Source organism: Mustela erminea, chromosome 5 (assembly GCF_009829155.1).
Source record: "Mustela erminea isolate mMusErm1 chromosome 5, mMusErm1.Pri, whole genome shotgun sequence".
NCBI lineage: Eukaryota > Metazoa > Chordata > Mammalia > Carnivora > Mustelidae > Mustela > Mustela erminea.
The window spans coordinates 91217891-91236311 of NC_045618.1; the positions used below are offsets into that span (position 1 = coordinate 91217891).

At 36.2% G+C, this 18421-nt stretch overlaps 1 protein-coding gene and 1 pseudogene across 6 annotated transcripts in view; both read left to right on the plus strand.

The window, feature by feature from the left end:
* LRFN5 (leucine rich repeat and fibronectin type III domain containing 5) overlaps positions 1–18421 on the plus strand; it is a 241551-nt gene that overhangs the window by 59639 nt on the left and 163491 nt on the right. The window lies entirely within an intron of this gene.
* Positions 8618–9113, plus strand: LOC116591321 (annotated as a pseudogene).

Genomic DNA, 18421 nt, shown 5'->3' on the forward strand with positions numbered 1-18421 from the left:
ATCTCAAAGTGGCTGAGTGGTTTGTTGAAGAGCACAGAGCTGGGATGTGATAGGGACACATTTCTATTTTAAACTGTGATCATTCATTTCAATAAAAAGCATTTAGGTTCTCATTGAAAGGTAGTTTAACATATTCTTTTTTCTTCTTTCTTTCCTTCCTTTCTTTCTTCCTCCCCCTTTCCTCCCCTACTTCCTTCCCTTTGTCTTCTTCCTTCTTCCTTCTTGTTTGTTCATTTGTTTAAATGATCTCTCTACCCAATGCGGAGGTTGGACTCACAATCCTGAGAAGAAGAATAGCATGCTCTTCTGACTGAGCCAGCCAGGAGTCCCTTAATATATCATCTTAAGCTTTTATCCCATGCTTTATATTTATAATACTAGCATAATTTTTATGCCAGGTAATATTAAACTTTTTAATTGTCTTCTATGCTAAATACCAAAGAATGACGAGGAAAGCAACCATAGACATGTAGGGAGAAGTAATTTTAACAATGAGTTATTTTGGCCCACAAGTCACACTTAATACTAAGAGTATTATGGGATAATGGAACTATAGAAATGAGACTTACACCACCTTACACTGTGGTGGAGGAGCTGAGGAGTAAAATTCTGGAAGGAAAGTTGGAGAAGTCACTAACCAGCTAATCCAAGAAGATAACCACATTCAGCTGCCCAAGTGTGACCAAAAAGGTGAGTTCATAGGGAGAACTCTGTGTAGCCTCCCCTCTCTGAGTTCGTAGAAAAGTATCTGTTGTGGGTCCGGATCTGTGTTTGGTCACAAGGTCAATTAGGAAAGAGTTGTACTCAGAGCAGAGTAGTGGGAACTGCACGGAACCCACAGGGCAGCTTTATATCTGTTTGTCACCACAGCTGTTTGCAGAAAGACTGCCAGAAAGTTAGGATTAGTTGCTTTACTTCTGCTTTCTGAATCTTGTGGAAATTCAGGGTGCCTGAGTGGTTCAGTCAGTTGAGTGACCAGCTCTTGGTTTTTGCTCAGGTCATGATCTTATGGGTCTTGGGATGGAGGCCTGCACTGAGCTCAGCAGGAAGTCTGCTTGAGGATTCTCTCCCTCTACCCCTCACCCCCCTTGCACGCTCTCTTCCTCTTTCTCCAAAATGAGTAAATAAATCTTAAAAAAACAAATAAATCTTGTGGAAATTAAAATTTTGTCTAACTCTAATCTGGGAAATTCAAAGGAGGGAATTTAGGGAAATACAGTTCCCAGCTCAACCATGTTGCCACAACATGATAACTTATATTGCCAGTATTCTTCTTTACTTTGCGTTTGGGAGTTATAGTGGTTCCATGTGTGTTAGGAAGTTTTGCCTTGATAAGAACACAAGGGATACAATGTAAATCAGAAGGTAGTCTACCACTTTGCTCCTGTTCTTCCTTCTCTTACTCCTGTAAAGAGGCAGCATTTATTGACTATGATCTGCAAGAACTGTGGAAATTGTTTACATACAGTTTAATTTTATCTTCTTAGAAATGTGAGAGGGAAGTTACCTTATCATTCTCGTCTAACAAATGAGAGAGCTGAGGTTAATGGATGTGAAGTAATTTGCCAACATTATAAGGTCTATTAAAAAAAATCTATCACAACCCTTGATGTAAATAGGTCAGAGATTGACAGAAAGGCCAACCAGAAGGCTCATAGATCTCCAAGGCAAAGAGAACTGGGAGACACAGTGCAGAGCCTCATAAGATAGAAAGAACTATTAGGAGGTAAATTGCTCGCATTGGTGTTGATAGGGTTCTTAATCTACTTTGAATGCTTTGTGTAAATATAGACAGGGAAGAGCGCCTAGAGGGATCTAGCTATCAGAAAAAAATAAGAATAAGAAAGGATCAATTGAATGGAGTCTAATTTTTTTTTTTGAAAACATTACTCCTGTGTAAAGCAACTGCTCATAGAATTATTCTGTTCTTCATTTTCTAGCATAACCTGGCTGTCTATCTTAGTTGTGTGTTGATAGTCTAGTGAGACTCTAGCAGAGAATTTGTTCTTATGTGTTCTGTAAGCTGGTCTGCATGTACACAAAGCAGCTCGTGGAGTTATTTACTTAGAGTTCAAGAACATGGGAAGAGTTACTAGTTTCTGGGAGTATGGGGGATGGTAAATAATCTCTGTCCAGTCTAGTTTATACTAGGGGTGTATTAAATATTAAGATGAGCTTACATAAAAATCAAATGCGTTATTCTTTGAAAATGAGAAGATATCCCATGGGAGGAATACAACTTGATCAATACACATTAAGCACCAAAAATAGGTTTAGTTTGGATTGGAATTGTTGATGTGATCACAGTAGCAATCATAATAAAATGTTTCCCGTTTCTTTTTCCCTCCCCTTTTTTTCTCACATAGTAGTCCTGAGTGTTATAAACACTGGGAAAATATCCTCATTCATCTCGCCTTCCATCATTCCCAGAAACATAACTGCAAAATTAAGCTCTCCTTACAAGTGTTTGCAAATCATTTGTAGGGGAGACATGGGGAAATAAAATTACAGTTAGATTCTCTCCCATAGGTGGTTGCTAAATTTTATAGGAGTGCTGTTATACCTTTAGCTTTTATTTATTTGTTTTTATTGAAGTTTTGTTGACATACAATGTTACATTAGTTTGAGGTGTACAGCATAACAGTGGGATGAGTTTATATGTTATACCTTTAGCTTAATATAAAAATGGTATAAAAAATAGCTAATAAACTATATTTAAAAATGCAAAATACATACTATTTCTCTAACTGTAAAAGATAACAGCATTCCAGAACGTTGATTAAAATAATTTTCAGTTGTTTGTGCCAACATTTTGTATCTTTTACCTAGTGGTAATTTTTTTTGGTGGTATTTACTACTAAGATTAATGAGTTTGATTTTCAGTAGCTTGAGAGCTAAGTAAATAAGTTCTTAATTTACTTGGGGTGTCTCAAACAGTAATACTCAAACATTCTAGAATTTCTTCTTTAGTCCAGTGACACCAAACAAAAAAAAAACCACAACAACAAAACACTTAGGAGTAATTATACAATGTGCATTCACTCACAGAAGAAATGTTTTTTCTACCATGAGATAGAATCCAGTCAGAAAGAATTTTTGTAAGACTTTCTCCTAACATGTTGGTATTGATTGAATTGAGATATGGCCCACAGAAATCAATACATGAGAAGACAAGTTGTGTGTGATGACAGTAATTCTATCTGCAGGGTAACTGCCAAATGTCTGGGTACCAGTGATTGTATTTCAGCTGGCTGGTCAGCACATGATAATTTGTCGTGAAGCCATTTTGTTTTCTTGGCTTACAAAATCATACTTATTTTCCTCAAAATATGTATTTTGTTTACTATATCAATATTATATAAGTGATGTATATATAAATATACATATATTTATAGATATACATATTGTATATTATGATAAGAAGGCTTAAAAATGCACATTTTAAAATTTGTCTTCCTTTTCTGACTTTTTAGAGAATGGTTGGTCTCAGAATCCTCATTCTGTCTGGTTTCCAGTATTGTTTTATGCAGGAAGGTGTTTGTGGCCAGGTATAAGAGAATGATATGCTACTGTCACTACTGAAATGTCCTCTTATATGGACATTTTTTGTGTACCAAGCTAAAGAAGACCAAGAGAAGTAGAGCAGCAAATTATGTTAGGAATTTCTATAAGGGGCTAACAAAGGAGGGGTAAGAGGTACCATCAGGAAAACCATGTAATTGGATGGGACGTAGAAGTCTCTAATCTATCCTTCGTCCAGTGCAGGAAACCTACCAGGGCATTTTTTTCCCACCACCTACTCATATCTTGGTTTGATGATGTTAATTATCAGTCAGTAAAACACATTTTACATAGGTAAGAGATGATAAACATCAGAGTACAAGAAAAGCATCACACAAGGAAGATAATTTAGGATTTTCAGTCCATGGGCAACTAAACTTTACTATCATATGATCCTGCTTAGTTTCTTACTTCTTTTAGCTCTGAAATTTTTAGTATAAACATGCAATGTCTATATTTAGAAACCAGGAATGAGATGGAGCTGAAGCTCCCTTCGTAGAAGAGAATAGCGGTTTTTAAAAAAATTTCCACTGCAGTTTTAATAGCTAGAACTAATACCTACTATCCACTTTAAATTACAAAATGCATTTCTTTTATAATGTATATGTCCATTTCTAGTTAGAAATGTAAATCCAATTATAATGCCCTGTTAAATTTATTTTTACTTTCATATTCCATTGTGACTGAATATTTTCTAAAATTGCAGTTACCAACTTTGTTATCAAGGCATATTTTGTGTCAGTATTAAATATGTCTGGTTGTATATTAGTTCATGGATATTTGCTTTTAATCAGGAAGATTTTTTTCAGAGGGCATTTCTCCAAATTTAACCAGCATTTTGGTTTGCTCACACAAGGAAAATTCGTATTCCTAACAGTAATTGAAAGGTGGTAAGAAGTCACAGAAGTTACATATTCCAAGAGTTTTAAAATTATCTTATCTGGATGTTTCTAGATGCTTGTAAAAGAAAATTGACCAGTAATACATTTAATCTGTGCTAATTCTTTTTCCCCTTTGTGGAAGCCCTGAGTAGTAATTGCAGTTAAAAGACACTAGAGTTCATTTAGAAGAGTTCTATATATTTTTTTTTATAAGAGTTCTATATTTTTAAGAAATTTCAAAATCCTAAGTGTAGGGAAAGATATTAGTCTTATCCACACTTTTCAGAAATGGAAACTGATGTGTAGAGTGTTGTTTAAAGTATCCTATGCTGGGCCACATTAATCAACAAAGATAATCTATTTTAGTAGTTTCCTTAATGAATATATCAAATTATTATCACTACTTCTGCTGAATGGAAAAATGAATCATGCAATAGATTTTGCATTTTATCCCCCTGTAGTTTCTTAAGGCTCTTTTTAAGTAAGGAGCGTGCATGTTTGTAAGGGGGTGAAATGCAATCTAAGGGAATTAATTTTCAGCTGATGAAAGTGTTATTTTTATAGTTGGATTTCATTCTCCCAAAGTTTCTATTTTGTGGCTTAGGAATTGTTCATCTAAGGGAAACACAGAAGCCAGGAAAAATTCTAACTCATGGTAATACCTTTCCGTGGGGTAGGAGTTTCTTTGGAAAGACTCCTTAGCCATTACTCCTGGAGTTTGAGTAGTAAGGATCAGGATCGAGGGAAACAAAACATGATGGAGTGTTTAGACAAAAATGGTGGCTTCAATATGCAATATAGGCTGTCACTCACTCCTTGCTTTGCTTTCTTCTGACCCTACATTCCTAAATTTCTTGGTTGTGCATACAAATTGTCCCCACTAGGATTGGAGTCAGTTCATCCTAAAATTTGATGTAAAATAATAGTAAAGAACAAAATCACCCTTATTTAGCAAAGGGGATATTTGGTAAAGTTGTTATCCTGTAGCACTGCTGTTTAATATGATAGTTGTAGCCATTTGTACTATTTAATACTGCAAATATGGCTAATGTGATAGAGGAACTAAGTTTTCAATTCTGTTTAATTTTAGTTAATTTAAATTTAAATAGCCCTGTGTGGCTAGTGACTACCACACAGACAGTGATGTGTGTAGCTCTGGAACTTAGGAGTGGCTGCTGGATGTCCATGCCCCTGTTCTTTCCTGAATAGATGGAGTGCTAGCTCCTTGCTAGGGCTCATTGACCCCTACCTCATTTACAAACTTGAACAATCCTTTTTCCCTTATATGGGCCCATCTTGAAGAGCTAGATTTCTATCTATAAAAGTCTTTGGTTTGTCAACATCTCCTCGTCACCCTCTAGCTTTGGACCATAGGTGGCCTGTTTGCTTTCTCTGGGTCTTTTCTAATTAGGACTGGGTCCTATTCCTTCCAGTTCTGATTTACACTGACAATACTGAGCATGACTGGCAGACGGTTACAGCCATTCACAGTTGGTGATTTTCGATTCTTGAACATATAAGTTCTTTTCTGTAGTTTGTGGTGAACATCTTGGCTGTTGTCACTGGGGCTCTATAGCTAGTTTCAGCAGCTGTCCTAGATCCCTGCATGCCAGATCTGGTGATGAAACTGTCATTTTTCATTTTGTTCCTACACAGCTAGATCATTACTGGCTATAGAACCGTGGGTTCTTATCATTTTGCTCTAGCTTCTTTAGTCCTAAAATGGAGGTAAGGGCTCGCTTTGGCAGCACAGATACTGAAATCGGAACTAAAATGGTAAAAATACTTGTACCTAGCTCACTTGGTTACTTGAGGAATAAATGAGTTAATATGAGAGGGACTTTGAATGGTACTTGGATAAAATGACTGTTGTATAAATCACCATTAATAACGGTATTTCAGTAGTTTACTTAAGATGCTGTGATTGAAACTATTTTCATATAACTTCATTTTTATTTCTACGTCAAAATATTATAAAAATAGATTCTTTTAAATTTTTTTATAATTTAGATTGAAAATTTTGTAGGGGAATCTTAAGAAGGAGACTATATTACATATTCAACTTCAAGAATTTGAAATTTGCATTCAACACTCAATTTTCATCCAGAGTTTTCTAATCTGTGACCTTGGGCCATTAAATGAATGTGTGTTTTCTTTTTCTTTCCTGTCTCCCATTATTGCCTAACTTAATAACCACTAGAAATTCTCAGAAGGTAGTTTTAAGAATGTCAGTTATTAATTGCATATGCCCTTTTGGGTTTTACCACTATCCCAAAAACTTTAGAATTTTTCCATGCAGAATAGTGTTCCCAAATACAAGACAGCTTTTCAAATAACTTGTAAGAGAATGCATTTTTATTTATTTATTTATTTATCTATTTATAGAGTGAGAGAGAGGAAGAGAGAGAGAGAGAACATGAGGGGGAGGGGCAGCGGGAGAGGGAGAGAGAATCTCAGACTCTGCACTGAGTGCGGAGCCTGACACAGGACTCCCATCGCATGACCCCAAGATCACAACCTGAGCTGATACCAAGAGTTAGATGCTTAACTGATTCCACCACCTAGGTATTTACTACAATTAGTGTCTCCTTAGTTTGAGGTTTTTTTTTTTTTTTTTTTTTTTAAATAATTGGTATCTTTACACCAGATATCAGGCAGAGTTTATATGGAAATATGATTTCCTGAAGAATAACCAAGCCAAGGACACTGTGTACTTATCTTCATTGAGTACCACTGACTTTATCTGTTTACTTTAACTCTGGCTTCTATTCTTCTAAACATTCAATGTATATATAAATATATATGTACATATGCATGTATATGTTGGTAATTGCTTATTTTTTTTCAAGCACTTGTGCCCTGTAGAAGAGAAGAAGAAAGTGGAAAATAAAGATGAATAATCTTGGCAAATATGTAGTAGAAATACGTAATTTTGTTTACTGAGACAAATGACTACTTTGTAAGTAGTGTTGTGAGAAATGGTTAGCTAACTAACAAAAAGCAAGACAAATAAAACAAAACAACAAAAAACATATTCCAAGAGGAATAGATAAAGCAATTATATGTATACGAACTCTTAATAATATAAGAAGAAAACCTGAGGAAATATATAATCTTACAATGGAACAGAGCTTCATAGCCATAATTCTTAATCTGGAAACCATAGAAGGAAAAACATTACATTATAAAAATCAGTTACATTAGAATAAAATCTGTATTGCAAAGATACACAAATCAAATACAAAGACAGGGAAAACTATTTGCAACTTATAGCATAGAAGTGTGCTAATATTGCTAAGATGTTCTAGAAATCAAGAATAAGATAAAAATTAAACAAAAAGGGTGGACTTTTATTTTTTTTAAAGATTTTTTATTCATTTTTTTGACAGAGATGACAAGTAGGCAGAGACAGAGAGGGGGAAGCAGGCTCCCTGTCGAGCAGACAGCCCGATGCAGGGCTCGATCCCAGGACCCTGGGACCATAACCTGAGCCGAAGGCTGAGGCTTTACCCACTGAGCCACCCAGGCGCCCCAAGGGGTGGACTTTTAATAAGATACGATGATATAATGGTTCCTACAGTTATGGAATGAAGTCCCAATCCTAACCCTAATGTCCATCAGAATCCCAATAGAAATTCAAATTAAAGCAACACTGATAGAATTTAATCTCTTGAATTGATTAGTATTTGTAAGATTCTTAAACCCTCACTATTGGTATAATTGTTAGTAACAAAATAATATGTGCTGCTTGTGAGGGTATAAACAGTACATCTCACATGTTGGACAGTTTTAGAAGAACTATAAATATTAAAACTCTATGCATCTTGTTAACAGGCATTTCTTCTTCCAGAAGTTTATTACTAGTTGTATAGTTACATATTCATGAAATAAAATTTATATAAAACTTTATACTCTTGCATGCCTGGCTGGCTCATTTGATAGAGTATGCAACTCTTGATGGAGTCATGAATTCGAGCCTCACTTCGGGGGTAGAGTTTATTTAAAACACACATGTGCGCGCGCACACACACACACACACACACACACGCGTGTCAAAAAAATTATACTATAGTATTATTATAGTAGCAGAAACAGCTTAAGCTTTTATAGTGTTTGATGGTTAAGTGAATTAAGGTATGCCCGTATGACGGAAAGCTCTCGAACTCTAATAATTAAAAAAAACAAAAACAAAATGAATAAGGAAATTTTCTATACAGGCGACCAAGCTTTACTGGCAGAGAATCAAAGCATTGTGGGAGCTCTTTCCTTTCTCTGTCCTGGCTATTTTGGTGGCCACTCTTGGTTGGGGCCATCCCATACCTAAAGCAGGAAGATGGTGGCTGCAAAGAAGATGAAAAAGTTGCTGGAGTCAATCAACTCTAGGCTCCAATTCAATATGAAAATTGGAAAGTACACGGTGGGGTACAAGCAGACTCTACAAATGACCAGACATAGTAAAGGGGAACTGGTCCTCCTCACCAACAACTGCCCAGCCTCATGGAGATCTGAAATGGAACACTATTGGCCCAAACTAGTGTCACTACAGTGGCAATAATATTGAATTGGGCACAGCATGTGGGAAATACTACAGAGTATGCACACTGACTATCATTGATCCAGGTGATAATGATATCATTAGAAGCCATGCCAGAACAGACTGGTGAAAAGTAAATCATGAAAAAGTTTTCTTTAATAAAACTAGCCAGAGCTTGTTTAACAGAAAAGAAGAAGAAGAAGAGGAGGAAGAGGAGGAGGAGGAAGTTGTTGCTGTATGGTATGTGAAGTAAATAGCATAAAGCAAGAATATAGTCCAATAAAAATATGTATTTCTGTATTCATATATGTATGAAACTCTGGGAGAATGTATATTATTGAAGGTCTCATGTGGGAACTGGATATATGAACATAGGGATTAGAAGGAAACTTTTTCCTATATTATTTTGTGTATGTTTTTGATTTATGAATAGCAAAGACACATTACCTATTGAAAAATATATATAAATTGAATAAAAAATGTTAATTAGGGAAAGTATCCTCTTGAGAAACTCAAAATAAATTATATTTCTATAATTTATGTTTCAAGCCATCTGTAACAATATTAATTTCATTCATTATTTTGGCACAGTGGATCTTTGGGCCTCTGGAGTTCATTGTTTTAAATTTCATCTTTGGTTATATTTTGTTAAGTTATATATTCCTCACTGGAATAGTCCTGAAATTTGAATCATTTTTATTCCAGCCTATAGCAAAATAAAGACCCAGGAAGGTTACATTTACATAATGTCAGAAAGCATGGTAGTGGGAGAAATGGATTAAATTTTCTATTTTCTAACTTCTAGCCAGTATTCCTTCAATGATGATGAATTCTATTACATTTTGCTATCATTTCCTATATGTTCTATTTTAGCTTTAAAAGCTTCTATTTTATTATTTTATAAAAACCTTGAACTGCCTCTGCAAGGGCAAAATGTTAGCAAAATGGAACATGAGAATTTGGAACTAAAAATACTAATATCTATTTTTCTTTTAATTTATTATTAGTCTGTAAAGGTCATCCTTGGCTACAAAGGGAATTCATTTTCTAATATGGCAATACTTTGGAAATATGTCTAGAATATTTGACAAAGTTATTTAAAGATATTTCTATTATCAAGAAAATTTATAATTTAAAAAGAAATCAAATTCTTAATATGATAATAGCGTATGATGAGAATTTGGACTATATTTCCTGAAGTCTAAAAATTATCTTAATGGGAAACTAATAATTATTTTATCCTAAAAATGAAGGGCAACTAAATAGCATTTTCCTCTTTAAAGTATTTTCCCCCCACTTCTAACATCTTGCTTCCTTCTCTTAAATCTTAGATGCTCTAACTCATCATCTGTATTTGTTCTTCCTCACCTCACTTAAGGCAATTAATCCTGTTTCTTTGACTCCAGTACCTCTTTCAGCAATCCACCTCTCTTCGAACAAGATTGTTAAATAAATCTTTCTAAAGCATCATCTTGTCTCAGATCGTTTCCAAGCCAAAGAAGCTTCAATATCTCACAATATGTTCAGGAGGGATAAAATACCTCAGAGTCAAATCTTGATTCAAAATCTATTTATTCAGTGTCTGGCCATGTTGCAAGGTCTACAGGGATGTATTTCCTGTATTCCTAATACTAGTCCTTCTGAAAGCCAGAGGCTTAATTCATTTTCAAGTTCTAGCTTTAGTAGGTAAGCAAGGGCAAAATACTCTTTCTCTAGATGCCACAGTTTCCTTATTTGTGAAATTGGGATGAAAAAGTATACTTACCATTACTAGATACTGTTAGGATTAAATGAGGTTGACACATGTAACATGCTTTAGAATTGTGTTTGGCATATAGCAATCACTCTTCCCTTTTTAGCACTTTTTATTCCCTTCCTCCTGGAAGAGTCAAGGTTGTATTTGACTTCTCTTAGGTACGTCTGTGTCTCCCGTGTAAGATTCTATTCCTCCTCATCTCAAGTTATTCAAATTCTATCCTTCCTTCAGATCACAGTTTAAATGACTTCTTTCTGATACAGATACCTCCATGCACTTCAACGAGACACCGAATAGCACCAGACTGCAAATTTCACTTAGTTCTTAATCAGATACTTCTCAGGAATAAAGATCATTTTTAATTATTTGACTCCATCTAATGTCTGGATGCTCAAACATCTTATACAAAGTGACAGAATCAATAAAGTAACAAATTTCTTACATGTTATATATATATCTTATGGACTCGACTTGGAAAAAGTGATAACCTTCAGTCCTTTCATCATATTGGCAATCCACATGTCTTTCTATTTTTACATGATACTCATTGGAGGTTCCTTGGATACAAGAATCTTTTCACTTGTATTTTGTGAATGGAATCAGTATGTTTAAATCTCCTCAGGTGGTTCTCTTTTGCAGCGAAGGCTGAGATTCAGTGCTATAGGGACACGGAAGGGAGCAAGGACTGAACTGGATAATTGAGAGCGAGGAGAACTGGGGAGGATTTCAGAGACTGGATTCTAGTCTTGTTCTGCTATTGAGAGATAATTATCTATTCTCTGTGAAATCAGTTTTCTCTCTCTCTCTCTCTTTTTTTTTTTTTTTTTTTTTTTGGTGTTCGGCAAATATTTATTAAGGGCATGCTTTGTGCCAGACACCATGAAAGGAGTTGGATTAATGATCTCCAAACCCCTTCCAATTCCTAAATCATCTGATTTTACTGTCTATGATTTATAAATTTGGAGATAATTGGCAACACATAGTAGATTGGCAGTAATTGGGATGCCTGCGTGGCTGTGAGATCATGATTGCAGGGTTCTGGGATCAAGTCCCTCCTCAGACTCCTTGCTCAGCCGGGAGTCTGCTTCTCTCTCCCCCTCTGCCTGCCATTTTCATTGCTTGTGCTCTCTCTCTCTCTCTCTGACAAATAAATCAGCATTGGCATAAGCCTCTATGTAGGGTCACTGGGTGAGTGGGTGGTTAAAAAAAAGGTTGCTGGTTATAACTGTTCAAGGAATTGAGTATGGAGTACTGATAAGAAGCATCTATTGTATGAAAAACAGAAAACTAATCAAAGTTAGTTTGTAGAAATGAAACTGTATAAGCCAATGGATTTATTAGAGTATAAGTTGAAGAAAGTTTGAGAAAATACAAAATGGGAAAAAGTAGATGACAGACTTGCAGGTTTTTCCCCCATTTTTACCACTCACCAGAGTAGTGAGAATTAAATCAATGCATTTCAAACATTAACATACACAGGCATCACCAAGGAGTTTTTGTGAAAATGAAGATCCTGACCTACTAAGTCTCAGGAGTAGGGCCTACAATTCTGATTTTCTGATAAGCTGCCAGATGATGAAGTGCTTCTGGTATGGGGACCACACCTGCGGCAGTAAGGAGTGGAAGTTCTACTACACTTGTTAAATACAAGCCGAGCAAGGATCTCACTAACAACTGACTTGCTCATGCCTGTTTCTTAGTTTCCTTGGTAACTACCTCCCCACCATGAAAGGCAAGACTAAGGCACCATTTTAAGAAATACATGTGAAAATGTTACAAACTCCAATGAGAGATAGAGCAACATGTCAAAATAATATGAAGGGGGAGTTTGGGGAAAGAGTTTCTGCAGTTTACAAAGGTAAGGTGATTTCAGGAAGAACTTGTTTCATATTATTATTTAAAGATTGTATTAATTTGTTTGAGAGAGAGAGAGCATGAGAGGGGAGAGGAGCAGAAAGACAGAGAGAGAGGGAAAGAATCTCCAGCAAACCCTGTGTTGAGCATGGAGCCCTATGAGGGGCTCCATCCCATGACTCTGAGATCATGACCTGAGCCGGAACCAAGTCTGAGGCTTAACTGATGGAACCACTTAAGTACCTCAGAACTTGGTTCATCTTTAAAAGTGTAAACATAACTTCTGAGATTAGGAACTTCTAGAGTACAGCTGGGCTGTTTTATTTCCAACTGACTTTGGTTATAGTATAAAAATTCACATACTTCATGAGTGCATGTCCTTACCTGTTTATGTGACATTAATTAATATTGTGAGGATGAGGGCCTTATAGAAAACAGGGTTATTGAGTCAACACCAAAGACTAATCAGAAAATGATCTGCACTTTATTTATTTACTTATTTATTTATATAAAAAAGGGCCTGAAGCCCAGCATAGAGCCCAATATGGGCCTTGAAGGCTTAAACTCACAATCATGAGATCCAGACTTGAGCTGGGATCGAGAGTTGGACACTTAGCCAATGAACCACTCAGGTACCCTAACATGAATTTTATATGGAGATATGGTCAATAGTAAAATTGAAAGGAGGAATATTACAAAGGCAACAAAAGAAATAAAGTAAGAACATCAGAGTTGAGAGTAGTAACCATGGAAAGAGAAAAAGACCCATTTTTTTTTGTTGTTGTTTAAACAATAAAAAAACAAACTGATGAGGGAAAGCATATTTGTAGGCTGTTCACATCAGGGGAATAGGAGGAAAGAATATCTGTTAAGAGTGAAGAAAGGAGATTTATAGATCAGGGAAAAAATCAGCAAGACAGGACTAAAGCACTTTTAAAGCAACATTAATAGTGTACTTTTCTATGAGACACATACATTTTTGGCAGAATAGATGCCTGGTGTTGATGTTTTCTCCACCTATGTTCTGCAGCCCGGGGGAAGCTCTGGAGAAATAGCTGAGGGTATGAAGGGACTGGTGACTACTGCTGATAGTATCACAGAACCTAACTGTGGAGCAGAGTAAGGATTGCATGGGAATAGCTGGCCATATATTTCAGGGGAAATAAAAGTAGCTAGAGATGAACCAGTGAGTTGAGTGAGTTAGAAGGCACTTTAGTCTAAGTTTCTGATGAGTATAAAGAGGGAAATGTATTACTTTTTAGATCTGGGGGTGAAAAGGTATTTGAAACCTTGGGATTCTGATATGGTATGAGATGATAAATTATAAAACATGGTTACACAAGGCATAGATGACTGATACAGGGTGAATATTATCATGAATGGCTTGAAGGAGAGAAGTTTCTTTAAGATGATTATGGTGTGAGCTCCACAATGTGATTATTAAAATGAGTACAGATGTCTGCAAATATGGGATGGAAAGAAATCATACAAGCCAGTTCTTGAACTTGTCAAGGAGGGAGAAAATGAATCCCACTTTTGAACTGCTGTGGAGTATATAATAATATAGTAGATCAATATGGTTGAGGAGAAGTTTAGAGCTAATACAGTCCAAATGCTTATAATTTATAGATGAGGACGCTCATAATCAAGAAATTAAATTACTTGCCCCAAAACACGAATCTCTTACAAAAGAGTTGGGATTAGGATATAAGATGATTGATCTCCCTTGTTCTTTGTACTGGTGAAGATGATGGCTGCACTTTGGACAATAGGGGCTTAGGTATACATACCAAGGACTTACTGTAGATGGGAACTTTGCTCACAGCTAATGCAAACAAAAAACTAGAGTGACCTTCTGATTCTAATTTCCCCTCCATAATATTCTCTCCATGAGAGAAGTGATTTTTATCTGGTTTATTTCCTGGTGTATCCCTAATAGATATTTGGTACTCCATGTATATCTGCTGGATCTATGTCTAAAAACATATTTTTAAATTTAGGGTCTGCTAATCAGCTAGCTGCTACTGTAGAACTATGACTGTTAAGGGAAATGTTTACTGAATGCTAATCACTTCAAGTGCCTATTAAGTATTGATGGACAGGAGGAATGGATAACACTTTTGAACAAACATTATGAACCATATGATGTGTATTTTTTTTTATTACATAACAACTCTTGAAAGTAATAATTATAATATGGGAGACCTAATGTATTTAAGCTATTTCCTACTACTAAAGTTCAGGCCAGTAATATATGGTGAACTCATCAGGCAAAACACATTGAAGATAATTTATAAGGAGGATTAAGGATTTTCTTGGGAAAGAATGTCTCCTAAAACAGAAGATACCAGACCAAAATGGGTTTATCAAAAAACCATTAGTGGGACACCTGGGTGGCTCAGTGGGTTAAGCCTCTGCCTTCGGCTCAGGGCATGATCTCAGGGTTCTGGGATCGAGCCCTGAATCGGGCTCTCTGCTCAGCAGGGAGCCTGCTTCCCCCTCTCTCTACCTGCCTCTCTGCCTACTTGTGATCTCTCTCTCTGTGTCAAATAAATAAAATCTTAAAAACAAAATAAAACAAAACAAAAAAAACAACATTAGTTTTCAAATAGGAGTTTCTGATGTGGAAGATGGAATCTTTCCCCCAGTGAGGCTGTATGTTACCATGTGTGCTCTATTGGCAGGAAGAAAGGCTGCTGTAATAATTGGTGTAATACTTAGGAAAATGAGTAGTATGATGGAGAGATGAACTCCTTCAACATAGACCACTCACTATTGAGAAGGTTCAAGGCAATGGTAATAGCGTCATGGACACCAGAAGGAAAAGTTGAGTTTAGCACACTAGTCTGAAAGTCTGTGACCTCTCAGACTGAGCCACTCTATCAGCAGTATCACCATCATATGGGAACATTTTAGAAAGGCAGCACATCAAGCTCTACCCCAGATCAGTGGATTCGGAAACTGCATGTTAACAAGCTTCCCACCTTAAAGGAAGTGATCCCTGGCCAAGCAATTCATTGAAACGGAACCAAGCAGAGCAATGACAATGTCAGGAAGAGCAGTCTTGACAGGAAGACGTAAGATGTATGAAGATTCTCTACAGATTTGGTAGATGGGTAAAGATGTTATGGGAGCTGATGAAGGAGAATATGAATGAGATCTTGGTAATGATTATTAACATGACTTCATTTGTAAACACAAGTCAGTGAAGCCTAGTGAAATTGAGGTTTTGTCTACTTCACAGATAAAGATAGCACAGCTCAGAGAAGTTAACTTCTTTCCTCAGGGTGATACAGAGTCTGTTCTTTTTGCTCTACTGCCAGGATTTTAAATGAGAAGTGACCTGGCTAATAAGAATCATGCCCTCCCTACATTTTCACACAATATCAGGACCCAGGAGAGACAATATGGCCTTTTCGTAATGAGCACTTGGGCAAGATGGCTGTTCATGTGTAGGAAATACCAAGTTTCTCCTAAAGCAAACAAGTAGAGAAGGAAGGTGATGAAAACTGGGTAGTAAAAGGACTCTGTTGATTTGAAATGTCACCCAAAGAAACTAAGTTGATTCAAATGAGAGTTACAAGGTAGGAGTTGCAGGTGTCATCCACAAGAATGATTGCAAAACATCAGAGAAGATTTTGGAGGCCCCAGAAGTGAAGGTGGCAAAGTGACTTACAAGGATGAAGATAGAGTTGGTTTGGGGAGCTGGCAGGAGAATGATTAAACACTAAATCCAACATCTTGTACACAGCCTACACTTCTAAATAGAGTCAATGTGGACACACTGGCACAATTGTTAACTAAAATCCTGATTATGAAAAGGCCAGCTTCTGTCTAAGGGCTCAGTATGTTTTATAAGCTTAATCACATTAATTCCCACTGCACTCCCTGGAGACCGGGGGATATACAATACTACTTAAATGTATAAGTTTCCTATCTCTCAATTGAGGCATAGAAAGACCTTGGTGAAACAGCCCCCTTCTTTCAAGCTGAAATAGTATAGAGAGTATTTTTATAGAATCTGAGTAAGCCGGATAGCTCTTCAAAGCATGGTGCTCTTATACCACTGTCAAATTCCAGTGTCTGACTTAATTATTGGAATAGCCTGTTAGATCTTCTAGTAAGACTTCAAGAAGAAAGAAATGAAACAAATTTAAAAATTAGAAATATTTTAAGACTCCAGCATAGCCATTCAAAAGCTGATGATGATGTCTGTATTTATCCACAAATGGAATATAGTTATTTAATTAGCAATTAAATAATTCAATTATTTTAATTGCTTAATTTAATTTCTTCCAATCTTTTTAATACAGATGAAGGGTAGTGATATTTGATGATGATGAGTCTGGCTTATGCACCATCTGATTATCTTCTGATGAGAAATTTAATGAATGTTGTTTCAAAAGTGGTTCCTTAGAAGAAACTTTTCTACAAACTAGCATTGGATTTCTGCCTTTCTTTTCCCCTTGAAAAAATCAAATTATTTTCCAGGTCCATGAAATAAAAACATTTTTTGCTTTTAAAAAATGGCATTAATTACAGTCTATTTGACCAGTTTTTCAGTTATCTTTCTGAGTACATTTTTTTTTCCCATTAAACAGAATTGGCCTGCAGAGCGATGACAGCAAAACAGTGTTCTCTCTCAGCTAAAGTGTTTGCTTTTTTAAAAGGGCTTCAGTTTTTGCTCCTTGTCATCTTTCCTTTAGGAGAATGACTATTTATAAATACTTGTCTAGAATACTGTGCACATTTCCCAGAGTAAATGCCCCAGATTTGATGATCATTTCATTGTAAAAGCCCTAGGAAATCAGCACATTTCCTTCTCTAAGATGGTACTGCCAGGTGGTACATGAGATATCCAAGTGTTTTATCAGCATCATTATGTCTGCTTTTTTGTTTTTGTTTTTGTATCACACGGTAATAGTGTAGTTTTTTTTCCCTTTGGAGGACTTTGACCTTCATGTATTTTGGTTTCTTAAATAGAATGGGAGCAATATATTCACTACCTTGCAAAAAACACTGCAAACAATATGTAAGTCCCTCTTTGACTTTCCAGAATACTCAACTTTTACCTGAACTAAAACTCCGTGTATCAATATGGAGTGTCCTTCACATCAAAGTGCTTTCTCCTCTGCTCAGTTCTAAGTCTTTTTTCTGAAGTAGGAAAAAAAGGAAGACGCCTGAATTAAGAATATACCTTCCTATTGCCTATCCCTGAATGACTTCAGTGTGGATGATTGATGCTGTTCCATTCTCTGAGGTCAGAAAGGAATGCACATCTTTATAATATTTTAATATATGAGAATTGGTGGCATTTCCAAAATGACCCTTCTAGAGACAAACTTTCATTTTTATCCCCCTCTTTGCCTGTGCTTAGAATTAGCCTAAATGTGGATGATGGTATTGCTTCATTCTTTGGAGTTGTAAAGGATTAAATATCTTTTTCTAGCTTTCATTGTATGTGGGAAGTGCAGTATTTGCAAATCTGACTCTCCTGGGAACCAGCCTTAATATTTAATTCCCCCTTTTCCCCTGTAACTAAGTGGAGCCCATAATTATGGCAGGAGATGATTCAGATGGATGTGGGGAAATGGAACATCAGACATGTTCAGCTCTAAAGCTGCATAACACATAAATGATTCTGTAGCACAAGGTTCTGTGATGCATTCATCACACTGAAAATAGAGAGTTTAGATGGCATTTTGGCATCAAGTTGGCCCACAAGGTAGTACATTTCTGGTGGAAACTATAATCAGAAATCTGGTCTTCAGAGCTAGTTTAGGATCACCTGAGCCAGAGGAGGCTTGCTTTTCACCTTAATGCTTGAATGAAAAG